This window comes from Gymnoscopelus microlampas (assembly GCF_963454915.1).
Source record: "Gymnoscopelus microlampas genome assembly, chromosome: 12".
NCBI lineage: Eukaryota > Metazoa > Chordata > Actinopteri > Myctophiformes > Myctophidae > Gymnoscopelus > Gymnoscopelus microlampas.
Window position 1 is genome coordinate 38,450,117 of NC_139949.1, and position 21,056 is coordinate 38,471,172.

The window sequence follows — 21,056 nt, forward strand, 5'->3', positions numbered from 1 at the left end:
GGTCTGAGACTAAAGATCTACATGCTAACACGTCGCATCACGACACATTGTTAGCTTGTAGATCAGTTATTTTTGTGAGTATAAATTATATTGTTAAATTGTCCTTTTTTTTTAGTAAGGCAAAAAAGTGTGCACAACTGCAGCAGCCCAAATAGGGAGACAGCTGTTTTTTGTTTAACAAACCCCACTGGCCATGAACCAGAGGGGAAGGCCAGTGCTGTGGATGTGGGGATGTAATCGTTCTATATTGCACTCCATCAAACACAAGTATAAAAGAGTTAAAATGAAGACTGGCTCTGAGTCTGCCGTACAATTGTATTTTTACGGCGTTGCTCGGCCATACCCTACCTGTCTATGAGAGGGTCTGTGTGTCACAAACCACAGTACCGATCAGTGCTAAACTTGCATGCACGCTACACAGAATTAACTCCACATTGGAGCCATGCTGTTGGATCCTATAAGAGTTCAAGTTAAAAAACACTGCTATAGAGGGAATTGAACATTTTGTGTTACCCATCTCCTTAGGTCCGCAACGATGAAGGCAAAGTCATCCGCTGCCTTCCAATGCAAGCTGTGTGAATGCAGTTTCAACGATCCCAACGCGAAGGAGATGCATCTGAAGGGAAGGAGGCATCGACTGCAGTACAAGGTTGATACATTTTCATAGGTGCAGGCACAAGTGTTATTATGCCTAATGTATTATCTTTGGCTGATGTCGCTTGCTGATAAGAACTGATCTTCAAGTCATGTTTTAGCTGGGACAACGTTATTTTTAGCATGACAGGTTTTTAGACCGAAGCGAGTAATCTACACGACCCAGGACACTAGACTGAACTATTTTGAATGGTTAAACAATAAGTCATAAGTTGATCATGCCGTCATCTGTCCTGACATTTCCTCTTCACCTGGTCTTTTAGAAAAAGGTGAACCCTGACCTTCAGGTGGAGGTGAAGCCTAGCATCCGTGCCCGTAAGATTCAGGAGGAGAAGATGAGGAAGCAGATGCAGAAAGAAGAGTTCTGGAGGAGGAGAGAGGAAGAGGAGCGCTGGAGAATGGAAATGAGGTACGATGAGGTCTTTGATGACCAGCTGATGTTTTTTTGTTTTTTTAACTTGCGTCTCCATTCTGGGGAAAACATCTGCCGAAAATAGTGCAGATGTATTTTCCACGGAGATTTGATGTAGAGGGGAAAACGGGAGGGAACCAAGTATAGACCGCTGGGTGATCCCAGTCGACTAAGTATATAGGGTTTAAGTGGTTCATCAGTGGACATTCTCCATGTCTAATCTGCTGAACTCCCAGGTCACTGTTTTTTTTTTCTTCCCCAAACTGCTGAAGCTTTCCAGGCGTTATGAAGAGGACATGTACTGGAGACGCATGGAAGAAGAGCACCACTGGGCTGACAGACGCCGTATGCCCGACGGAGGCTATCCTCAGGGGCCCCCTGGGCCGCCCGGTCTCTTGGGGGTCCGGCCTGTCATGCCCATCCCTCAGCCTCAGGGACCTGTGGATTTTTGGGCGGTGTAGCCGTCCCTATATGTGAGGTTGGGACATTGACATTTGCTGAACTGTGATTGGCCACCCATTGTACCCCCCAAACCCTGCACTGTGATTGGCTACCCATTGAACACCCCTTCCACCCACAATGGGTGGCCCCTGTACACCCCCGCTGACTCTATTCAGCACTGTGATTGGCTAGCGAGACACATGATGAAATTAATAACCTATAAATAGGACTATGCACTTTAAAAAAAAACTTTTTTTTTTAAGTGAGCTTCCATCACTGTGATGACCACTGTGATGACCACACCGCCCACTTCACACTGGGTGTGTTTTTTGGGGCGGTGTAGCCGCCCCCTATAAGTGAGTTTTGGATACCGACCAAAACATTTGTGTACCCCCTAACCCTTCCATTGTTAATGCAAATCGATACTTTTTTCATATCAGCCAATCACATTACAGCTAGTGTCATCACCACTAACTGTAATGTGATTGGCTGACTTTGCAAATTCAGGACTGTGATTGGCTAGCGAAACACATGACACATGTGCAGCCCTATGAATAGCAGTATGGACTTTAAAAAAAGTAATTATCCTTTTTTTAAAGTGAGTCATGTTGTGATGACCACACACCGCCCACTTCACACTGGGTGTGATTTTTACTATTTGAATGCAGTTTTGCGTTGAGTTAATCAAGTAACTTGTTGCAGAACTATGTCTTTGTCATTAAAAAGTAATTGGTTACAGAATTGCCTACTGAGAATAGTAACTCTTTGGAATACTCTTACATGAACTAAATTGAAACCTCATTGCGATTCCTTTCTTGTCCTGTGAATGAATAGTTTTCTTTCCACCATTTCTCTTTTAGCCGCCTCGTCGCCCCGACTCTTCAGACGATCGCTACGTAATGACCAAGCATGCAGCCATTTATCCCTCAGAGAATGAACTCCAAGCTATCCAGAAGATTGTGTCCATCACAGAACGTGCCCTCAAGCTGGTGTCGGACATCATCACTGACCAGGACAAAGACAAGGGCAAGGAAGAGGACAAGGAGAAGGAGAAGAAAGAAGTCGCTAAAGACAGGTGAGGCATCTGAGAGAGCTCAACATCTCTTTGTCTCCTCGTGTTTCTGTGTTTAAACTTCAAACATAAAATATACTTAAAGTACTAGAATGTTTGAAAAATAGCAGATAGTAGATCTGCTATTTTCAAGTAGCATATTTATAAAGTAGGGCTAAAATGGCTTTCAAATAATTGTAGTGGAGTAAAAGTACAATATTTGCCTCTGAGATGTAGTGGAGTAAAAGTAATTACAATAGTATATTTGAAATACTCAAGTAAAGTACAAATACCTCAAAATTGTACTTAAGTACAGTACTTAAGTAAATGTACTTTGTTACTTTACACCACTGCTAGATAGCCTGCCTGTAGATAGTGCTTTTGTAATAGTTTCTAATGTAACACTCCTCATACTGCATGAGTTGTGTACCCTATATCGTCTTAGTAACATTATTATGTTTTCTCCATCAAAGCATGCATGCTGTACGTGTGAAACATCTTGACCGGCAGAAATACATCTGCTTTGAGGGACCACTGTCTTTTACATCATTTCTGGAGTGTGGTGAGTGAAACATTGTTCCACAGCATGCCCTATGCCATTGATGGTGTACAAATGATTGGGGTCCATTTGGTTCCATTTTTACACTGTCTTAACATTGATTTTACAATATAAATTGGGGTCCCAGAGATAGACGTGCCATTAAATGGGTGTCCTTGATATTAAAATGGTTGAGAATCACTGCTAGAGCCGTAAAAGTCTTCTTAGGGGGTCCCTGGCATATCTTTTCAAATGAGGGTCTGTGGGCTAATTGTCAATTTGGGGGGTCCTTGACATGAAAAATTGAGAACCACTGTCATATGCAACAACATGCTGGGTGTACAGTACAAGGAAGGCACAATCCATTTTATTTAGGATAGAGTGATTCAATGTCTTCAGTAGGGCTGTCAATCTTCCTCATATGATTGAATTTTCTGTGGCTATTTTAATCCATTTTTATGACACATTAATACAAATTAAATCAATTGCACAACAGATTTATCAATAAGCTTGTGCAATCTTGTTTTGTCTTCAGTTGCCAAGAAATTTGAAATTCCTAGTACCTCAGACTTAAAAGTCTATGATGACTTGAACACTGAAGTTGACGAGGAGGCGTTTCAGTTTTTTATAAAGAAACCAGACCTTGGTGTGTTGGAGATTTGTTCACCCCAAGACCCAAATCCTGAAGGTGAGTTCTGTTGCTTATCAACATGGAGCCTTATAGCCTCATCCATACAGTCCTGGCTAACCTAAAATGTCACACAGGTAAATTTTTGTACTTTGAAATGATCTTTGTTTCTATACGCCCAATGTAAGTAAAAGAGAGAAAGTGTCTGAGGAAGAACTTTGTTGGTGTGTGGATCCTTCCGTATCTAATGTGAGCTTTTTACATTACACTTGCCACACACATTCCTCTCTTGCTAATCACACTTATGTCAACATTATTGCGAGATTCAGTGAGCCCCTCTGCAAGCAATTCCATTCCAATTTCCTTAAATATACTTGGCCACCAAATGTAGTGGCCTGTAGGGCCAGACTGAGGAACTTGAAGGGGTCCTTGGGGGGGTTCCAGGGGGTCCCCAGCTTGATTGATTGCTAGGAACCAAATCGACCCTTAATGGGTCTTTAACTCAGAGTCTATAGCGGGAACCAAATGGACCCGTAGTGGTCCATTTGGTTCCATTTACACACTCAGACTGATGCCTTGCCATGTAGATTGGGCTCCCAGAGATGAGAATCGTATGAAATGGGGGTCCGCGACCTCATGCAAAACAAACTGGGGGTCCTCAAAATGATAAAGGTTGATAATCACTGCTCAAAAATCTATGTACACGTGTTTCTTAATGTTTTGTATCTGTCTCTCTTTCTCACCCATCCACCCCTGTCTCTCTGTCCAATGGTTCCTTGCTGTCTCTCTCATTCTTTCTCTCTCTCTGACTCCTCTCTCTACGCCACTCTCTCTATCAACCCTATCTCCCTGTGTGTATCTTTCTCTCCCACCTCTACCGGGTTCCTCTCATCACGCTGTCCCTCCAGGTACAGACGGCGCGGCCTCTAGCTACCATGTCAAACAGTTGGAGGAGCAGAACGGCAGGCTGAAGGAGGCCTTGGTCAGGTCAGTCAAAATGTGTACATCTGTTTAAAAACAACAGCAGTTGACCCAAATGGTTTCCAATCAGGAATGACTTGACAACAGCATGATAGTCATAATAACCATTATCCACAAAAGCAAGTGGTTTAAAAATAAACCACTTGACTTAAATGATATGTAGGTGTCCTCTGCTGCCTCGGACACACGCACATTGTACTTTTACAATAACAAGACATAGTCTGGTTATGGCTTTGCCTCCCTGTCAAATTGTAAGCAGAGTTGTACCGATACTTGTATCGGAAAAGCTGCCGATACTGCCTAAAATGCTGGCATCTGTATTGGCGAGGATGACATTCCGATACCACATAAATGACATGATATTTCATTCATATTTTGATTTCTTCAATTGATGTTGCACGACTGTTTTATACTTTTACTTGTACTATTTACCTGAGAGTGTACAAATTATATACTCTTGGAACCCCCTCAAGGAACTCAGATGGTCCCTGAACCCCACTTTGAGAACCACTGTCCTAGATTTGTTTAAATGAGATGCGCAAGTTATGGGGATCGGTAAGGGAAAAAATGGTATCGGTTACATCTCTAATTGTAAGTTGTTAACCCCCCTGTTATGTTCACAGGACGCGTGACCTGTCCTCGTCAGAGAAGCAGGAGCACGTGAAGCTGCAGAAGCAGACGGAGAAGAAGAACGTGGAGCTGGACACTGTGAGGAGCCAGAAGGAGAAACTCCAAGAGGACATGACACTAGCCGAGGCAACTATCGATGAGCTGAAAGAACAGGTACGGACAGTTAGAGCGAATCACTATCATTTTGAAGAGGGGGTACTGTCTTCCCCTGTATAGGATATGAACCACATGCTTAAAATGAAGATCATTTCATCTTTTTCTTTAAAAAGATGACTGCTAATGCTCTTTATCATTAAGACCTGAGGCCGATTCTGCAAATGCCTTCTAAACCAGTAGTTTTTCCAAGATCTTTCAAAAATGTAAAAAAATGGCAGATAAAATCTAAAATGACACAGATCCTTTCCCGTTTTTAAGGGGTAACATGTTCTAGTTTACTATTTCACCATATCTAAACTACTTTAACAATACATTTTACACACTTTAATTATACAATGAACAATCAAACAGCTAAGTATGCAATACACATGAACTTAATTTTATTTAACCACTTAAGCCCTAAAATTCTCACTTACATGCCCAAAATTGGGACGGGACGTTGAATGAAAGTGGTTAAATATTGTATTTGCTGATGCTGATATTGTCAAAAAAATAGAATGTTTAAAAGAACAAAAGCACAGCAAAAGAAACACAATACAAAGTGATGAAAAAATGTAAGAGGCAATCCATTTGGGTTAAACAGGTTTCCTTTGCAGATATGAATGTCATTCTGTCAAATTTGCAGATATTAGTGAATGGGATTGGGTGAAGAGACATTTAAATGGATATGGATAATTGTACGTGACTTTCAAACCATGTGCCTCTTGTAATGATTGTGTGTGTGTGTCACAGGTGGATGCTGCGCTGGGGTCAGAGGAGATGGTGGAGACCCTGACGGAGAGGAACCTGGACCTGGAGGAGAAAGTCCGGGAGCTGAGAGAGACGGTCACTGACCTGGTCAGTGCACCTGTGTTCTTCACCCCGACTTGCATGCAATCAGTGTTTCATAGCCCATTAAGACCTGAGGCCCATTTTACAAACACCCTCTCAGTGGTTCTCAAACCTTTTCATGTCAAGGAATTGTACACAAATTGTTGTACAAGCTTGCAGCGTGGCACGAAGTGACACGTTGTGAGCTTGTAGATCTACTATTTTCAAAAGATTTGTACCGGTATACATTTTGAAAACCTAAAATGGGACATTCTGCATAAGGAATACTTTTACTTTTGGTATTTTAAAGGAATAGTTTACCCCGAAAATAACTTTCCGTCGCATTCCTAAGCCAATAATTTGATGACCGGCAGCGGTTCCGTATGGAGACACACAGGAGATTCTTTGTATCTCCATACAGAACCGCTGCCGGTGAGTAATCGATAGAAAACGTCATTTTGGGCGTGACCCCTTACTATCCTTAAGTACATTTTGATGCCACTACTTTTGTAGTTTTACCCAAGTAAATTTTGAATACCAGACCTTAGCTTGTAACAGTTTTCCTACATTGTAGTATTGATAATTTTACTTAAGTAAAAAGATTTGAGTACTCCTTCCACCACTGCATTTGGCTTTGTTCTATGCCTTACAATGTATATACTACCACACATGACGGTCGGTCCCCTCTTCTGTCCTCCCAACAGGAGGCCATTAATGACATGAACGACGAGCTCCAGGAGAACGGCAGGGAGACTGAGATGGAGCTGAGAGAGCAGCTGGACATGAGCGGGGGTGAAAGGTCTGCGAGGCCCACAAGAGAGTTGATGCTGCCCAGGAGACCATGGCCGATTACCAGCAGACCATCAACAAGTACAGAGAGCTCACTGCCAGCCTGCAGGTGCATAGATCACTACACACATACACGTTGTACTACTATACTTACTTACCGCAACATTTTAGGATGGATTTTCGTTTTAAATGCATTTTTTCCCCCATGAGTTTTTTTGCCGTTTGTAACCCTCACACACACACACACACACACACACACACACACACACACACACACACACACACACACACACACACACACACACACACACACACACACACACACACACACACACACACACACACACACAGGAATGAGAAGTGAGCTGCTATGATTATCAGTAGGTCGTCAGTAAATGCACATTGCTCACTGCTGTCTGTGTGTGCTTTTCCCTGTGCACCAGGAGACCAACAGAGAGCTGAGCAGGTCCTGCTTCATCCTCCTGCAGAGATGTTTGATTTCAAGATAAAGTTTGCAGAGACCAAAGCTTATGCCAAGGTACGGCTGAGACGAATGTCAGAATGATAGGAATCTGATTGGGAGTTGATGGGGATTTTAATCAATCCAATGACAATAAAATGTCTAAAGTGACACTTTGGTACCACTACCACAAAACTCAAGCCAAGCCATACTGGAAAGAAATGGATTGGAAAAGGTTGTATCCAGTTTAACTGAGCACTAGGCTTACGTGATCATAATTCTTGTTAATGGCATCAATGGACATTTAGTTTAAAAGTTTTACATTAATAAAAGTTTAAGAAGAGTAATGAATATCATATCATAAAATTAGGATAATCATTTCTGGATCCTAAAATTATTACGATATTTATCAATTCCGATTCCTTCATTGTCATGGGTACCTGGCAGTTTGGATATGGTTCCTAATTTCTATACCCAACCGTGACTGTGTGTCTTCCAGGCCATCGAGATGGAACTGAGGAAGATGGAGGTGGGCCAGGCTAACCGCCAGGTGTCCCTCCTCACCGCCTTCATGCCTGAGTCCTTCCTCCGCCATGGAGGAGACCACAACTGTATCCTGGTGCTGCTGCTCATTCCAAGGCTCATCTGCAAGGTGTGTGTGATCTGCAAAAAAACGAAAAAAATAGTCTGACCAATGCCACATGGGTTCGATCCTGATTTTGGAGAGTCCTAGACCACTAATGTTTGACCGATCTTTTGTAAAAAAAAAAGTATTTGAATGTATTTAACAACATAAGCCCTGTTCATACATTTTCAGAAGTAGCCTATCTACAAGCTCACAATGTGTCGTGAGCTTGTAGATCGACTATTTTTGTTATTGTTTTGAAAACGTTTGTTAATGTTCACTTAAAATGACATGCCCAAATAGGGACACTCTGTTGAAAGTGGTAAAACATTGGGACACATCGGCAGCCAACCGATGTATCGCTCAGGCTCTGCTTACCACCTGTTCCCAACATGTCCGTGTGTCATTTCCCCTGCAGGCGGAGTTGACCCCCTGCAGGGAACCGCGATGAGGGGATCCCGTGGAGAGCAGCTCAGCTTCGCCTCAGGACTGGTCTACTCCCTGGGCCTGCTGCAGGCCACTCTGCACAAATATGAACCGTGAGTGACTATCGCACATGAGAGACTAAATTGGGAATGTTGTCATTGGAGAATACCCACCATGCTAAAACTTTATAACAAGATTCTAAATAAATTAAAAGATTCTGGTAATGCTCCATGTTGCTATTCAGAACTGAACACCTTTATTCCCAATGTATTGAATATCTTCAATAAAAATTCAGTCCAATGAGAGACAACTTTTCTCGCTCGTATTTCGTTTATAAGTTTTGTCCTCTGTTAACTTAAGCCCTACATACTTACCGTCATACCGTATGACGAATAGTGAAACTAGCAATTCTACAAGCTCACAACAATCTGCTATTTTTGCTGCAAGGGAAAGTGCAACATTGTATCATATTGGTTCTGAATCTGAACAAAGCAAACGCACTACTGGTTTGAAAACACACTTAATGCATTACTTTTGAGCGTCCTGTGTATCACAAAAACCTTAACGTTATCGGTCTCTCCACTCTCGCCACTTCTAACATTATCTGTCCTTCCATTGTCATGTCCTCCTCTCATCCAGGGCTATGAGTGGCTGCAGTGTGGAGGTGTTTAAGAGGATGGGCACGCTGTACTCTGAAATGAGCGTCCACAAGCGCTCTCTGGACTACTTCATCGACCTGCTGCACAAAGACCAGCTGGATGAGACCATTCAAGTGGAGCCACTCACCAAGGCCATCAAATACTACCAGGTAACAACAATACAGGACCTCTAGGCTGCCATCTAGCATTTAAAACATGCACACATTTGTGTGTGTGTGTGTGTGTGTGTGTGTGTGTCTCTCTCAATGTGTACATTGGGAATAAAGGTGTTCAGTTCTGAATAGCAACATGGAGCATTACCAGAATCCGCTCTGCTCCGCTCCGCTCTGAGACGCTCTGCTCTGAGACGCTCTGAGACGCTCTGCTCTGCTCTGAGACGCTCTGCTCTGCTCTGAGACGCTCTGCTCCGCTCTGAGACGCTCTGCTCTGAGACGCTCTGAGACGCTCTGCTCTGCTCTGAGACGCTCTGCTCTGAGACGCTCTGAGACGCTCTGCTCCGCTCTGAGACGCTCTTCTCCGCTCTGAGACGCTCTGCTCTGCTCTGAGACGCTCTGCTCCGCTTCGCTCTGAGACGCTCCGCTCCGCTCTGAGACTGCTTTGCTCTGAGACTGCTCTGCTCTGAGACGCTCTGCTCCGCTCCGCTCTGAGACGCTCCGCTCTGCTCCGCTCCGCTCTGAGACGCTCTGCTCTGAGACGCTCTGAGACGCTCCGCTCTGAGACGCTCCGCTCTGAGACGCTCCGCTCTGAGACTGCTCTGCTCTGAGACGCTCTGCTCTGAGACTGCTCTGCTCTGAGACGCTCTGCTCCGCTCCGCTCTGAGACGCTCTGCTCTGCTCCGCTCCGCTCCGCTCCGAGACGCTCTGTTCCGAGACGCTCTGCTCTGAGACGCTCCGCTCTGAGACGCTATGAGACGCTCTGCTCCGCTCCGAGACGCTCTGCTCCGCTCCGCTCTGCTCTGCTCTGAGACGCTCTGCTCCGCTCCGCTCTGAGATGATCCGCTCTGCTCTGCTCCGCTCTGCTCCGCTCTGCTCCGCTCTGCTCTGAGACGCTCTACTCCGCTCCGCTCTGAGACGCTCTGCTCCGCTCTGCTCTGAGACGCTCCGCTCTGAGACGCTCCGCTCTGAGACTGCTCTGCTCCGCTCTGCTCCGCTCTGAGACTGCTCTGAGACGCTCTGCTCTGAGACGCTCTGCTCTGAGACTACTCTGCTCTGAGACGCTCTGCTCCGCTCCGCTCTGAGATGCTCCGCTCTGAGACGCTCTGCTCTGCTCCGCTCTGAGACGCTCTGCTCTGAGACGCTCTGAGATGCTGAGATGCTGAGACGCTCCGCTCTGAGACGCTCCGCTCTGAGACGCTCTGCTCTGAGACTGCTCTGCGTTTCCCACCACTGCTTATATACTTCCGTTTTAGTTGACACCCTCGGTGGCCTTGACATTGCCCTTGTTCACTGTGTTTACATCAAAACAGTGACCTTGATTTCAAAACAATCTGGATCAGTTGGATGTAATGGCAGCCAGACTGCATGGCCATGCCAGGCCCATGCTTGCCACTGATAGTAATGTGTGCTGATGCAGCACAGACTATGCAGCAAACTGGAAAGACATGGGAAGAACACAACATTAGTGCTGGTAGGGGAATGGGGCAGTTAACAGAGGTTTTTAAGCCTTTCAAACCGGGGAAAGAATCTGTGTCATTTTAATAGGTTTCTTTGGGCTATTCAAAAATAGCAGATATACAAGCTCATAGCGCGGCACCGAGTGCCGCGCTATGAGCTTGTGGATCTGCTATTTTAGAAAAATCGTGAACATTTTGAGCAAATCCTTGAATACATATTTTTCAAAGCAAACATTTGTAACTCAAATCTTTGCTTCTGGGGGGATTCTACAAATGTCTTCTAATCAGTGGTTTTCAAACTTTTTCATGTCAAGGACCCCCGAAATTATATGAATTTTGGCCGCGGACCCCCATCTCAAAACGTTTTGTTCCAGAGAGGTTGTAACAGAGTTAAAAATGTTGGCTATGGAAAAATAGATATTCAAAGATTTGCACACATTTTCACAATCTTTCAAAAAAAAATTGCAGATCTACAAGCTCATAGCGCGGCACTCGGTGCCGCGCTATGAGCTTGTAGATCTGCTATTTTTTAATTGCCAAAGACATCTTAAAATGACACAGATGCGTTCTCGGTCTGAAAGGGTTAAGAATAATCTGTAACAAATTATTGCACTTTACAGTGGGGACTTTGTTCAACATAGCCAAAAAGCACAAAATAGAGGCATGGCAGTGAATCTGTTCCTGGCTACCTCTCATTCGTTAATTCACACTCGGAGTGTGAGTGATCCTGCTTTTAAATAATCGATGCGGCCCTATCGTTGACAATTCAAGTCAGGCCAGGGATTTTCACAGGCACTCATGAGGGCCGTGATCGCCGTGCCCCCTCAGCTTGGCCTCTATGCCTCCTCCAAAAAAAAAAACGATATGCCCTGCGGCCACGGTGGCCTTGAGTGGCCCGCCTACACTCCACAAAACTGCTTTCATAGTTTCCTCCTCCTCTGCCTCTTTGCCGTCAAGTGAAGTATTGCCAAGATAGCCAGTGGTGTACCAGTTCATACCGGAGTGGCAGAATAATGTGCAGCATGGCATAACCAGAAACATTCATTAATATGGCCCAAGGAACCCCTGACTCCCCATCTCTAAACCAGTCCCAGTGTCTCTTAACACATTCACTGCCAGGTATCCTACTATAATTCTAGTAACCTCTGTGCGTCTGTAGTGGTGAGTGAGTGAGTGAGTAGGTGAAGCTACCCGGTTCTCCTCACTGGCTGGACCAATTGCTCTGATTTTGCACACAGCCATTGACCATTACCATCTGAACTTAACTGTGAAGCCCGTTTTTCAATTTCATCAAATCTCAGCTTCTTATTAGCGTTTATGTGTAAAACCCTGTCGCCATGGTTACGGGGCTGCCCAGCTATGGGACGAACTGCCTCCCGGGTTGCCAGATCATGTGCGCATATCCCCCCACGGATGCGTCGACCGGGTATGGTCTAGTATTCATTAATTAATTCATCCGCTGGTGCCAGCGTTTTTTTTACCTTATATTGACGATCTTTGGAGAGCCGCGGAGGCCACCATATGCACGCGGATGTAAACAAAGGGTGTCTGGGGGGTGGGGGAGGGTCTCGTCTATCCACCGGAACAAAAATGTGTTTTACCGCGATCGGCCATTTTGTTGCTACCGGCCGTTGAATAAGGCCCGTTTTCACCAACAACAAAAAAAAATGTATCCGAGCTAGATGTGTTTTTTCTACAACTCATAACATAGCAGTGGACGGAAGTGACGTTTTCTGGTGTTTTTCGAGGTGTATTAGGCACCGCATCGGTGCCTAATCACCCTGTCGGGATTTATTTATCAATAACGACCGACTGCCCGTCAATTATCCCTTGCTTAAAAGGCTCATAAGGCTTATTAGCCAGGGATCCTTTCAAGAAGTATTTTCTATGAAGCAGGATAGACAGTTGGTGGAGATACTGAGTGGAAAATAGTTCTCAATTATGTTGTTCACAACAACCAATGATGACCAATGACCAAGTTACAACGATGAGACAATATACAATTTAGGCATTTAACGTATGCTCTTATCCATTGTGACTTACAAATACAACATCAGAGTAAATGGCATGAACCCTAGTCCAAACGACAGAGTTGAACCTGATTTATACTTGGTTGCTTATTTTGATTTGATTTGATTTGATTTATTTGAAAAGCCATCACCACATGGTCACCGCAGTTCGAGGATAACACAAGAAAGTCCTGAGACTTATTTCCGTTGAGGTCCTCTTACAATTAACAATCAATACGTTAAAAATACTTTACAATACAACACATGTAACTAACGTAACGCTACATAGACACAAGTGACATACACAGTACAGACACAGTACACATTACACAACAATACAAAACACAAGTAACATTCACTGTACTTACATACAAACAATACAGGAACACAAGTAACATACACAGTACACAAACAAGTGCTACCTTATCTTTCCTAGTCTAATGACCCTCTATAGGGGAACCTTTTCTAATAGACATGATTTAGTTTTGTATTTAAAAGTCCTCAGATTTGTTGTCAGTTTGACGCTGTTTTCGAGGTCATTCCACTGTGTGGCTCCTATGTAAGTAAATGATTCCCTGCCTACTTTACTTTTAAAAGCCGGAAGGCTCACGTCTGCTACACTGGCTCTGGTGAAAAAATGGTGTACTTCACTTCTCTGAGTAAAACATGTCTTTAAAAATATGGGGACCTCTCCATATATTATCTTATGAACCATGGTCAATCTGGCCATGATTACCCTTTATTGTGTCTTACCCGGGGAAATAGCCGATCTACAAGCTCACAACACGTGGGCAATGCATAGCAGTGGCTCAGGAGGTAGAGCGGCCGCTTGGGAAACGAAAGGTTTTGTCCTTGAGCAAGAGGTTGGGGGGTTTCCTCCGCCATCAGTGTGTGAATGCATGTTTGAATGGGTGAATGTAATTTGCACATTTTAACTCTTTGACTGCCAGATCAATAGTGTAATAGTGTGCCACTGTTGCCAGCAAAAACAGCGATTTTACTGTACCTTTGAGAAACCGGCGTCCTCACGGAGAAGGGCTCATTACACGCACAGGGTTGTCGTAGTAGAGGGAAAAAAATGTGTCCGATCACGATCCTCCATTCAAGAGCTATGGCCGTTTCAATGAGGCTTGTTTTGCCGTAATGCAGGAGGAACGGAGATCTACAGTAGCAGAGATATGACCGTTTTATTGCAGGAAATAAACAGGAAGTAAACAAGCTTTTACTTTTTTTTAAAACAACGTCACATGTGAGCTCTATTGTACTTGATGGCGAACACCAAATCTCCAAACCTTGGAAAACCACAGTAAAACTATCTGGATGGATAGAAGCTGGGTCAAATATGTTGGGTGTTTTTACATTTTGGGTGAACTGCCCCTTAAAGAGATCAGGAAGTCAGCCGGAGAAAACGTACTGTGCAAAAAACATTTTTATTATTCGTTTTTTGGTCAGATTTGTTATTTAGATGTGACAGTCAAGCGGCAGGAAACCAAGGGGCCAACAGAGGACATGCAGACACAGGTCTCCAGCCAGAAACTGAACCGAGACGTTGCAATTAATGTGGTCGACACACTATCCGGACAGCTACCGGGGCCCCCCCGGCTGTTGATGTACTGTTTATGGTTTACATCCCAGAATGACACGACAGGATATAGATGGTAAAAATAGTACAAAATGCTTACCTACCTATTGGAAATAACTGCGTATATGAAATGCGTTGCCCTCTATACTCTCTGCCCTGGTCAGTTTTTTTTTTTATGAATGAAAATACATGATGTATGAGGCTAATGTTGCAGCTTTTCCTGCATGCAATTAACTAAGGGTCTCAAATTGAAAATATTCGCCTGCCATCAGGAATCTAGAGTACTCATCACCAGGCCCTGACATCTTCCTCTTTTTTTTTCTTTCATTTGAATGGTTATTACATAGTAGTTCATGTAACTCAATCAATAATTGCAACTTCATTACTCCTGTTGCTCTTATGCCTGACATATATGTCAAAGTGAATGATTGTGAGCGATTTCTTATGTAAATGAAAGCAACCTGCGGCGAGCTACTCTCCGTAGATCACTTCTCAAGGGCAAACTGTGAGCTGCAGTCGCTCACATAGATATTCCAGGCTGCCAGTCTTGCCATCCATAATATCTCTAGCAGTAGTATCTTAACCCATTAAGACCTGGAACTGTGTCATTTTTAGATTTGAGCTAAACAGCATTATTTTACACTTTGGGCTATTCAAAAATAGCAGATATACAAGCTCATAGCGCGGCACCGAGTGCCGAGCTATGAGCTTGTAGATCTGCTATTTTTGAAAATTTGTGAAAATGTGTGCAAATCTTTGAATATATATATTTTTAAAGCAAACTCAAATCTTTGCTTCTGGGGGTCCCTGGAACAAAATATTTTGATGGGGGTCCGCGGCCGAATACATATAATTTTGGGGGTTCTTGACATGAAAAAGATTGAGCACCACTGATATAGAAACATACGTTTTTCAGAAAAATGTTGAGATTTAGGAGACATGTAGAATCGGCTTCAGGTCTCAATGGGTTAACTGCCAACATGGTTTAATATGAATATGTCTCCATGTGGGGCCAAACATATACCTCCCACCTAGTAAGTATACGCAGTATATCTCCATCCCCATGTATCCTAGACATGGATCTGTTTAACGTTAGCACGGTTAATGACGCCAATGACCTGAAAATTCATTCTGAATTTATGGAAATGCTAGGTTAAATCTACACAGTTAGGGTATATATATTAGGATGCATGTCAATGATGCGTGCCAGTGGGGGGGATCAATAAACTACAGTCTGACCTGTTATGAAAGCAGCCTAGACTAACAGTTATTACTTACTTTCGAGGAGAAAACACAGAAAATCCATCATGCTGAAATGAATAAATGCTATCCAAAGTATTGTTAAATAACGATGAAAATATGATGATGATGAAGTAAAACAGCCGGGAAAGAATGGTAAATACCGAAGTGGGTGCTTTGCTGCAAAAATGAAAGCATTTTGTTGCATTATAAACTGTTGAATTACAAATACAAACTAGAAAAAGTGCTCTTCGGAACACAGGTCTCCGCCAGGTCAGGTAGGTTATTGTCGGCCAGCAATGTTCAAAATTCTCCAATCAGGATGGAATATGACAAATCGGAAAGATCCGTCTTGATCACATGACTATAGAGATACTGTGTACCGATTTGCGCGATGTTTGGACAAAATCTGTAGGAGTAATCTAAAAAAATGGGTTTAGCAGAAATCGGCCACCTGGTGGCGCTCTAACAGTGTGAAAAGGGTGGCATGTCGTCCTCGGCCTAGTGGGAATGCGCGTGCAAATTTCACGGCAATTGGACGCTGCGTTTATGATTTGAGGCGTTTTGTTCAAAACGGACCACTCCTGCAAACTTTGGAAGCCAATCTTAGCCAATCAGGGTGGAATATGAAAAATAGGACCGTTTGGTTTCATGACTATAGAGATACTGTGTACCGATTTGTGTGAGGTTTGGACAAAATCTGTAGGAGTAATATAAAAAAAATGTTTAGCAACACTCTGCCTCCTGATGGCACTATAACCGGACGATTAAAAACATTGCCAGAGCTTCTGCTCTGGCATCCAGGGAGTGTGTGTGCACAGTTTCGCTGCGAAACCAACGGTGCCGGAGATTAGCTGTTCACAGACGGACGGACACTCACACGGACGAATGGACAGGGTGCAAAACATAGTCTCGACCATGCCTTTGGCCTGGCGGAGACAATACTTTGTACAGCATACACTGTAATAGTATCACACCAACTGCCAACTGTTTTTTAGTTTTTTTCTCCGTAGATCACTTCTCAAGGGCAAACTGTGAGCCGCAGTCGCTCACATAGATATTCCAGGCTGCCAGTCTTGCCATCCATAATATCTCTAGCAGTAGTATCTTAACCCATTAAGACCTGGAACTGTGTCATTTTTAGATTTGAGCTAAACAGCATTATTTTACACTTTGGGCTATTCAAAAATAGCAGATATACAAGCTCATAGCGCGGCACCGAGTGCCGAGCTATGAGCTTGTAGATCTGCTATTTTTGAAAATTTGTGAAAATGTGTGCAAATCTTTGAATATATATATTTTTAAAGCAAACTCAAATCTTTGCTTCTGGGGGTCCCTGGAACAAAATATTTTGATGGGGGTCCGCGGCCGAATACATATAATTTTGGGGGTTCTTGACATGAAAAAGATTGAGCACCACTGATATAGAAACATACGTTTTTCAGAAAAATGTTGAGATTTAGGAGACATGTAGAATCGGCTTCAGGTCTCAATGGGTTAACTGCCAACATGGTTTAATATGAATATGTCTCCATGTGGGGCCAAACATATACCTCCCACCTAGTAAGTATACGCAGTATATCTCCATCCCCATGTATCCTAGACATGGATCTGTTTAACGTTAGCACGGTTAATGACGCCAATGACCTGAAAATTCATTCTGAATTTATGGAAATGCTAGGTCAAATCTACACAGTTAGGGTATATATATTAGGATGCATGTCAATGATGCGTGCCAGTGGGGGGGATCAATAAACTACAGTCTGACCTGTTATGAAAGCAGCCTAGACTAACAGTTATTACTTACTTTCGAGGAGAAAACACAGAAAATCCATCATGCTGAAATGAATAAATGCTATCCAAAGTATTGTTAAATAACGATGAAAATATGATGATGATGAAGTAAAACAGCCGGGAAAGAATGGTAAATACCGAAGTGGGTGCTTTGCTGCAAAAATGAAAGCATTTTGTTGCATTATAAACTGTTGAATTACAAATACAAACTAGAAAAAGTGCTCTTCGGAACACAGGTCTCCGCCAGGTCAGGTAGGTTATTGTCGGCCAGCAATGTTCAAAATTCTCCAATCAGGATGGAATATGACAAATCGGAAAGATCCGTCTTGATCACATGACTATAGAGATACTGTGTACCGATTTGCGCAATGTTTGGACAAAATCTGTAGGAGTAATCTAAAAAAATGGGTTTAGCAGAAATCGGCCACCTGGTGGCGCTCTAACAGTGTGAAAAGGGTGGCATGTCGTCCTCGGCCTAGTGGGAATGCGCGTGCAAATTTCACGGCAATTGGACGCTGCGTTTATGATTTGAGGCGTTTTGTTCAAAACGGACCACTCCTGCAAACTTTGGAAGCCAATCTTAGCCAATCAGGGTGGAATATGAAAAATAGGACCGTTTGGTTTCATGACTATAGAGATACTGTGTACCGATTTGTGTGAGGTTTGGACAAAATCTGTAGGAGTAATATAAAAAAAATGTTTAGCAACACTCTGCCTCCTGATGGCACTATAACAGGACGATTAAAAACATTGCCAGAGCTTCTGCTCTGGCATCCAGGGAGTGTGTGTGCACAGTTTCGCTGCGAAACCAACGGTGCCGGAGATTAGCTGTTCACAGACGGACGGACACTCACACGGACGAATGGACAGGGTGCAAAACATAGTCTCGACCATGCCTTTGGCCTGGCGGAGACAATACTTTGTACAGCATACACTGTAATAGTATCACACCAACTGCCAACTGTTTTTTAGTTTTTTTGTTGTTATTTCTGCAGTGCAACAGGCACTATGAAAGGCTTTGTAGCACGACAGTGTTTTCTGCAGCATAGCAAAGACTGTTGCCGTGAAACAACAGCTTTCTATTTCACAGAACTGTTTTTTTTAACCACTGAGCCACTGAGCCATGCATCGTTATGGGATAAGCTATTTTCAAACAATTGTTGAAATTGTTGAAATTTGTTTTTATTTGATGCCCACATTTGGGATGCCAGGGTTAAAGGGCTTAAGAGTTTCGGTTCTGTGTGTCTTTGCAGGCCTGTTTGGTTCACATCAAAAGCTCTTAGATCAGCTTTTTCCGCTGTTTTTACCTTTTTTTTTCGTATAAATGTCAGTAAAATGTCAATGTATTTCAGTTATTATATCTTCCCTGCACATTTTTTTTATTACGAGGCCTGAAAGTCAAACAAATCTATAATTGTAATCATTTGTACCAATGTTCAATGCCAAAAAACACAATTAAATCACTAATCACAATTATTAGCGTGACAATTAATCGTCACCTTAAATGTGTAATCGCGACAGCCCTATACATGACTGTATACTCTGTCATGTTATTATATTATGCTGCTTTTTAACAGCTGATTTAAACCATACATGCACCTTATGTACTTGCATCTGTTGCTTTTTCACTGCTTCATCCCAATGCTATTTTAACCACACACCTTATGTATATCACCATAAACCTTATGCATATATTTCACAGTGCCAATGTATCTGATATCTGATACTGTATATCTGAGATATGTTTTTCTGTTTCTACCTCTATTGAAACTGCAATTGATGGAACTTGCAGGACAAGTTTTTTTTTACACCTGTAGTTGTGGTGTAACAATTGAGTTGAGTTGGAAATATCATTATTTTTGCTTATCCAAGACAGCAGTGTCTGTCGACCCAAAGCTTTTGAAACTACTTTTGTATCGATGTTACTTTTTCCGTTCATTATTTGTGATTGGCACATACTGATCATTAAACATAATTTAGTCTGTGGTGAAATGATTTAGGCACATGACACAATACTACTTGCGTTTGTTCTTCGTTATCAGCTACTCATAGCTTGTGTAATGCCCTCCTTATTTGATTTAAAATATGCAGGATTATCCTCTATTTTACTTTTATGGTCGTTGAAGAACATTATTTGCACCTTGTATACAACATGCAGTATATGTACTGTATATATGCATTTGCTGTGGCCCTTTTTGTGTGTATAGGTTGGCTCTGATCTCAACAGTTCTGGCTTTGGCTTGGCTAATGCAATAAATCACAAGGGCAATGACTGGCGCTTATTAAACATGATTAAATGAGCCAGTGGGCTGAGTCTGCATGTACCCAGCAAGTTCTTTGGATCAATACTAGCTTTGAGCAGCAGCTCTTGTGTGTCAAACAAAGTCATACTGATCCTAACCCATTAAGACCTGGGACGCATCTCTGTCAGTTTTAGATTTATTTGTTTTTTCAAAAATAGCAGATATACAAGCTCATAGCGCGGCACCGAGTGCCGCGCTATGAGCTTGTAGATCTGCTATTTTTGAAAAATTGTGAAAATGTTTGCCAATCTTTGAATATATATTTTTTTATATACATTTTTTTACTCAAATCTTTGCTTTTGGTGGGTCCCTGGAACAACATATTTTGAGATGGGGGTCCGCGGCCAAATACATATCATTTTGGTCCTTGACATGAAAACCACTGATATTATAGCAACAACAATTCAATTCTTAGATTTTTTGTTAGGATTTAGAAGACAATTGTTAAATCCCTAGACGCAAAGATTTGATTTAAAAATGTGTGCTTTAAAAATATATATATATTCAAAGATTTGCTAAAAAATCCCATTATTTTTATAAAAATAGCCAAAGAAATCTTAAAATGACACAGATGCGTTCCAGGTCTTAATGGGCTAATTGGCCGAGGGATGAAACCAACCAAAAAGGATTCCAATAACGGTCTTTTCTTTCTCATGTGTGTACTGTCTGCAGGCTTTGGTGGACCGTTTTGTGAAGTAGATCTCAACGAGTGCGAGTCCAGTCCATGCCAGCGTGGTGCGATCTGTGTGGACGGAGTTGACTCATATCAGTGCCTCTGCTCAGACGGTAAGCTACAGTACAGTGTGCTCATGGCTCTTTTCAACAATAAGAACTAAGCCAACTGTGCTGTGCTGTGCAGTGTGAAATGTTTCGCAGGTTATTTTTATGCGCTGCGACTCGGTTTCAGAAAAGGTTCTCAAGAGGTGCTGTTGCTCAGGATTGGTCAAGACGAGATGATAACCAGACACTAGAACAAAATATTGACGTCCCTAACAAAACAACCAGCTCCCATCCAATAATAATGTGTTACAAATGGCCATGCGCCACCGTTGAGACTGGCGTCCGATTATCCATTCATGGTGCCTTCGGCTCAATTCCTCCACTGCACCCCTACTCCAGCACGGCACCTCTAGCTTGGCCAGAGGCATCAATGCTTATGCATTAAGCGTGTTTGTAGGCTGGGTTCTTCATATATACTGTATATAACCCTCACATTTGATGTCTTAATAGTATCAAGTAATGATTGTGCCCATCCCT

General features: G+C 42.8%; 1 long non-coding RNA gene across 1 annotated transcript; it reads left to right on the top strand.

The window, feature by feature from the left end:
- The first annotated feature begins 605 nt into the window (after nucleotides 1-605).
- Nucleotides 606-1,399, top strand: LOC311057069. Its single transcript, XR_014601946.1, has 3 exons — nucleotides 606-649; nucleotides 918-1,063; nucleotides 1,347-1,399. It is a non-coding gene; the product is annotated as an uncharacterized lncRNA (long non-coding RNA).
- The last annotated feature ends 19,657 nt before the right edge of the window (nucleotides 1,400-21,056 follow it).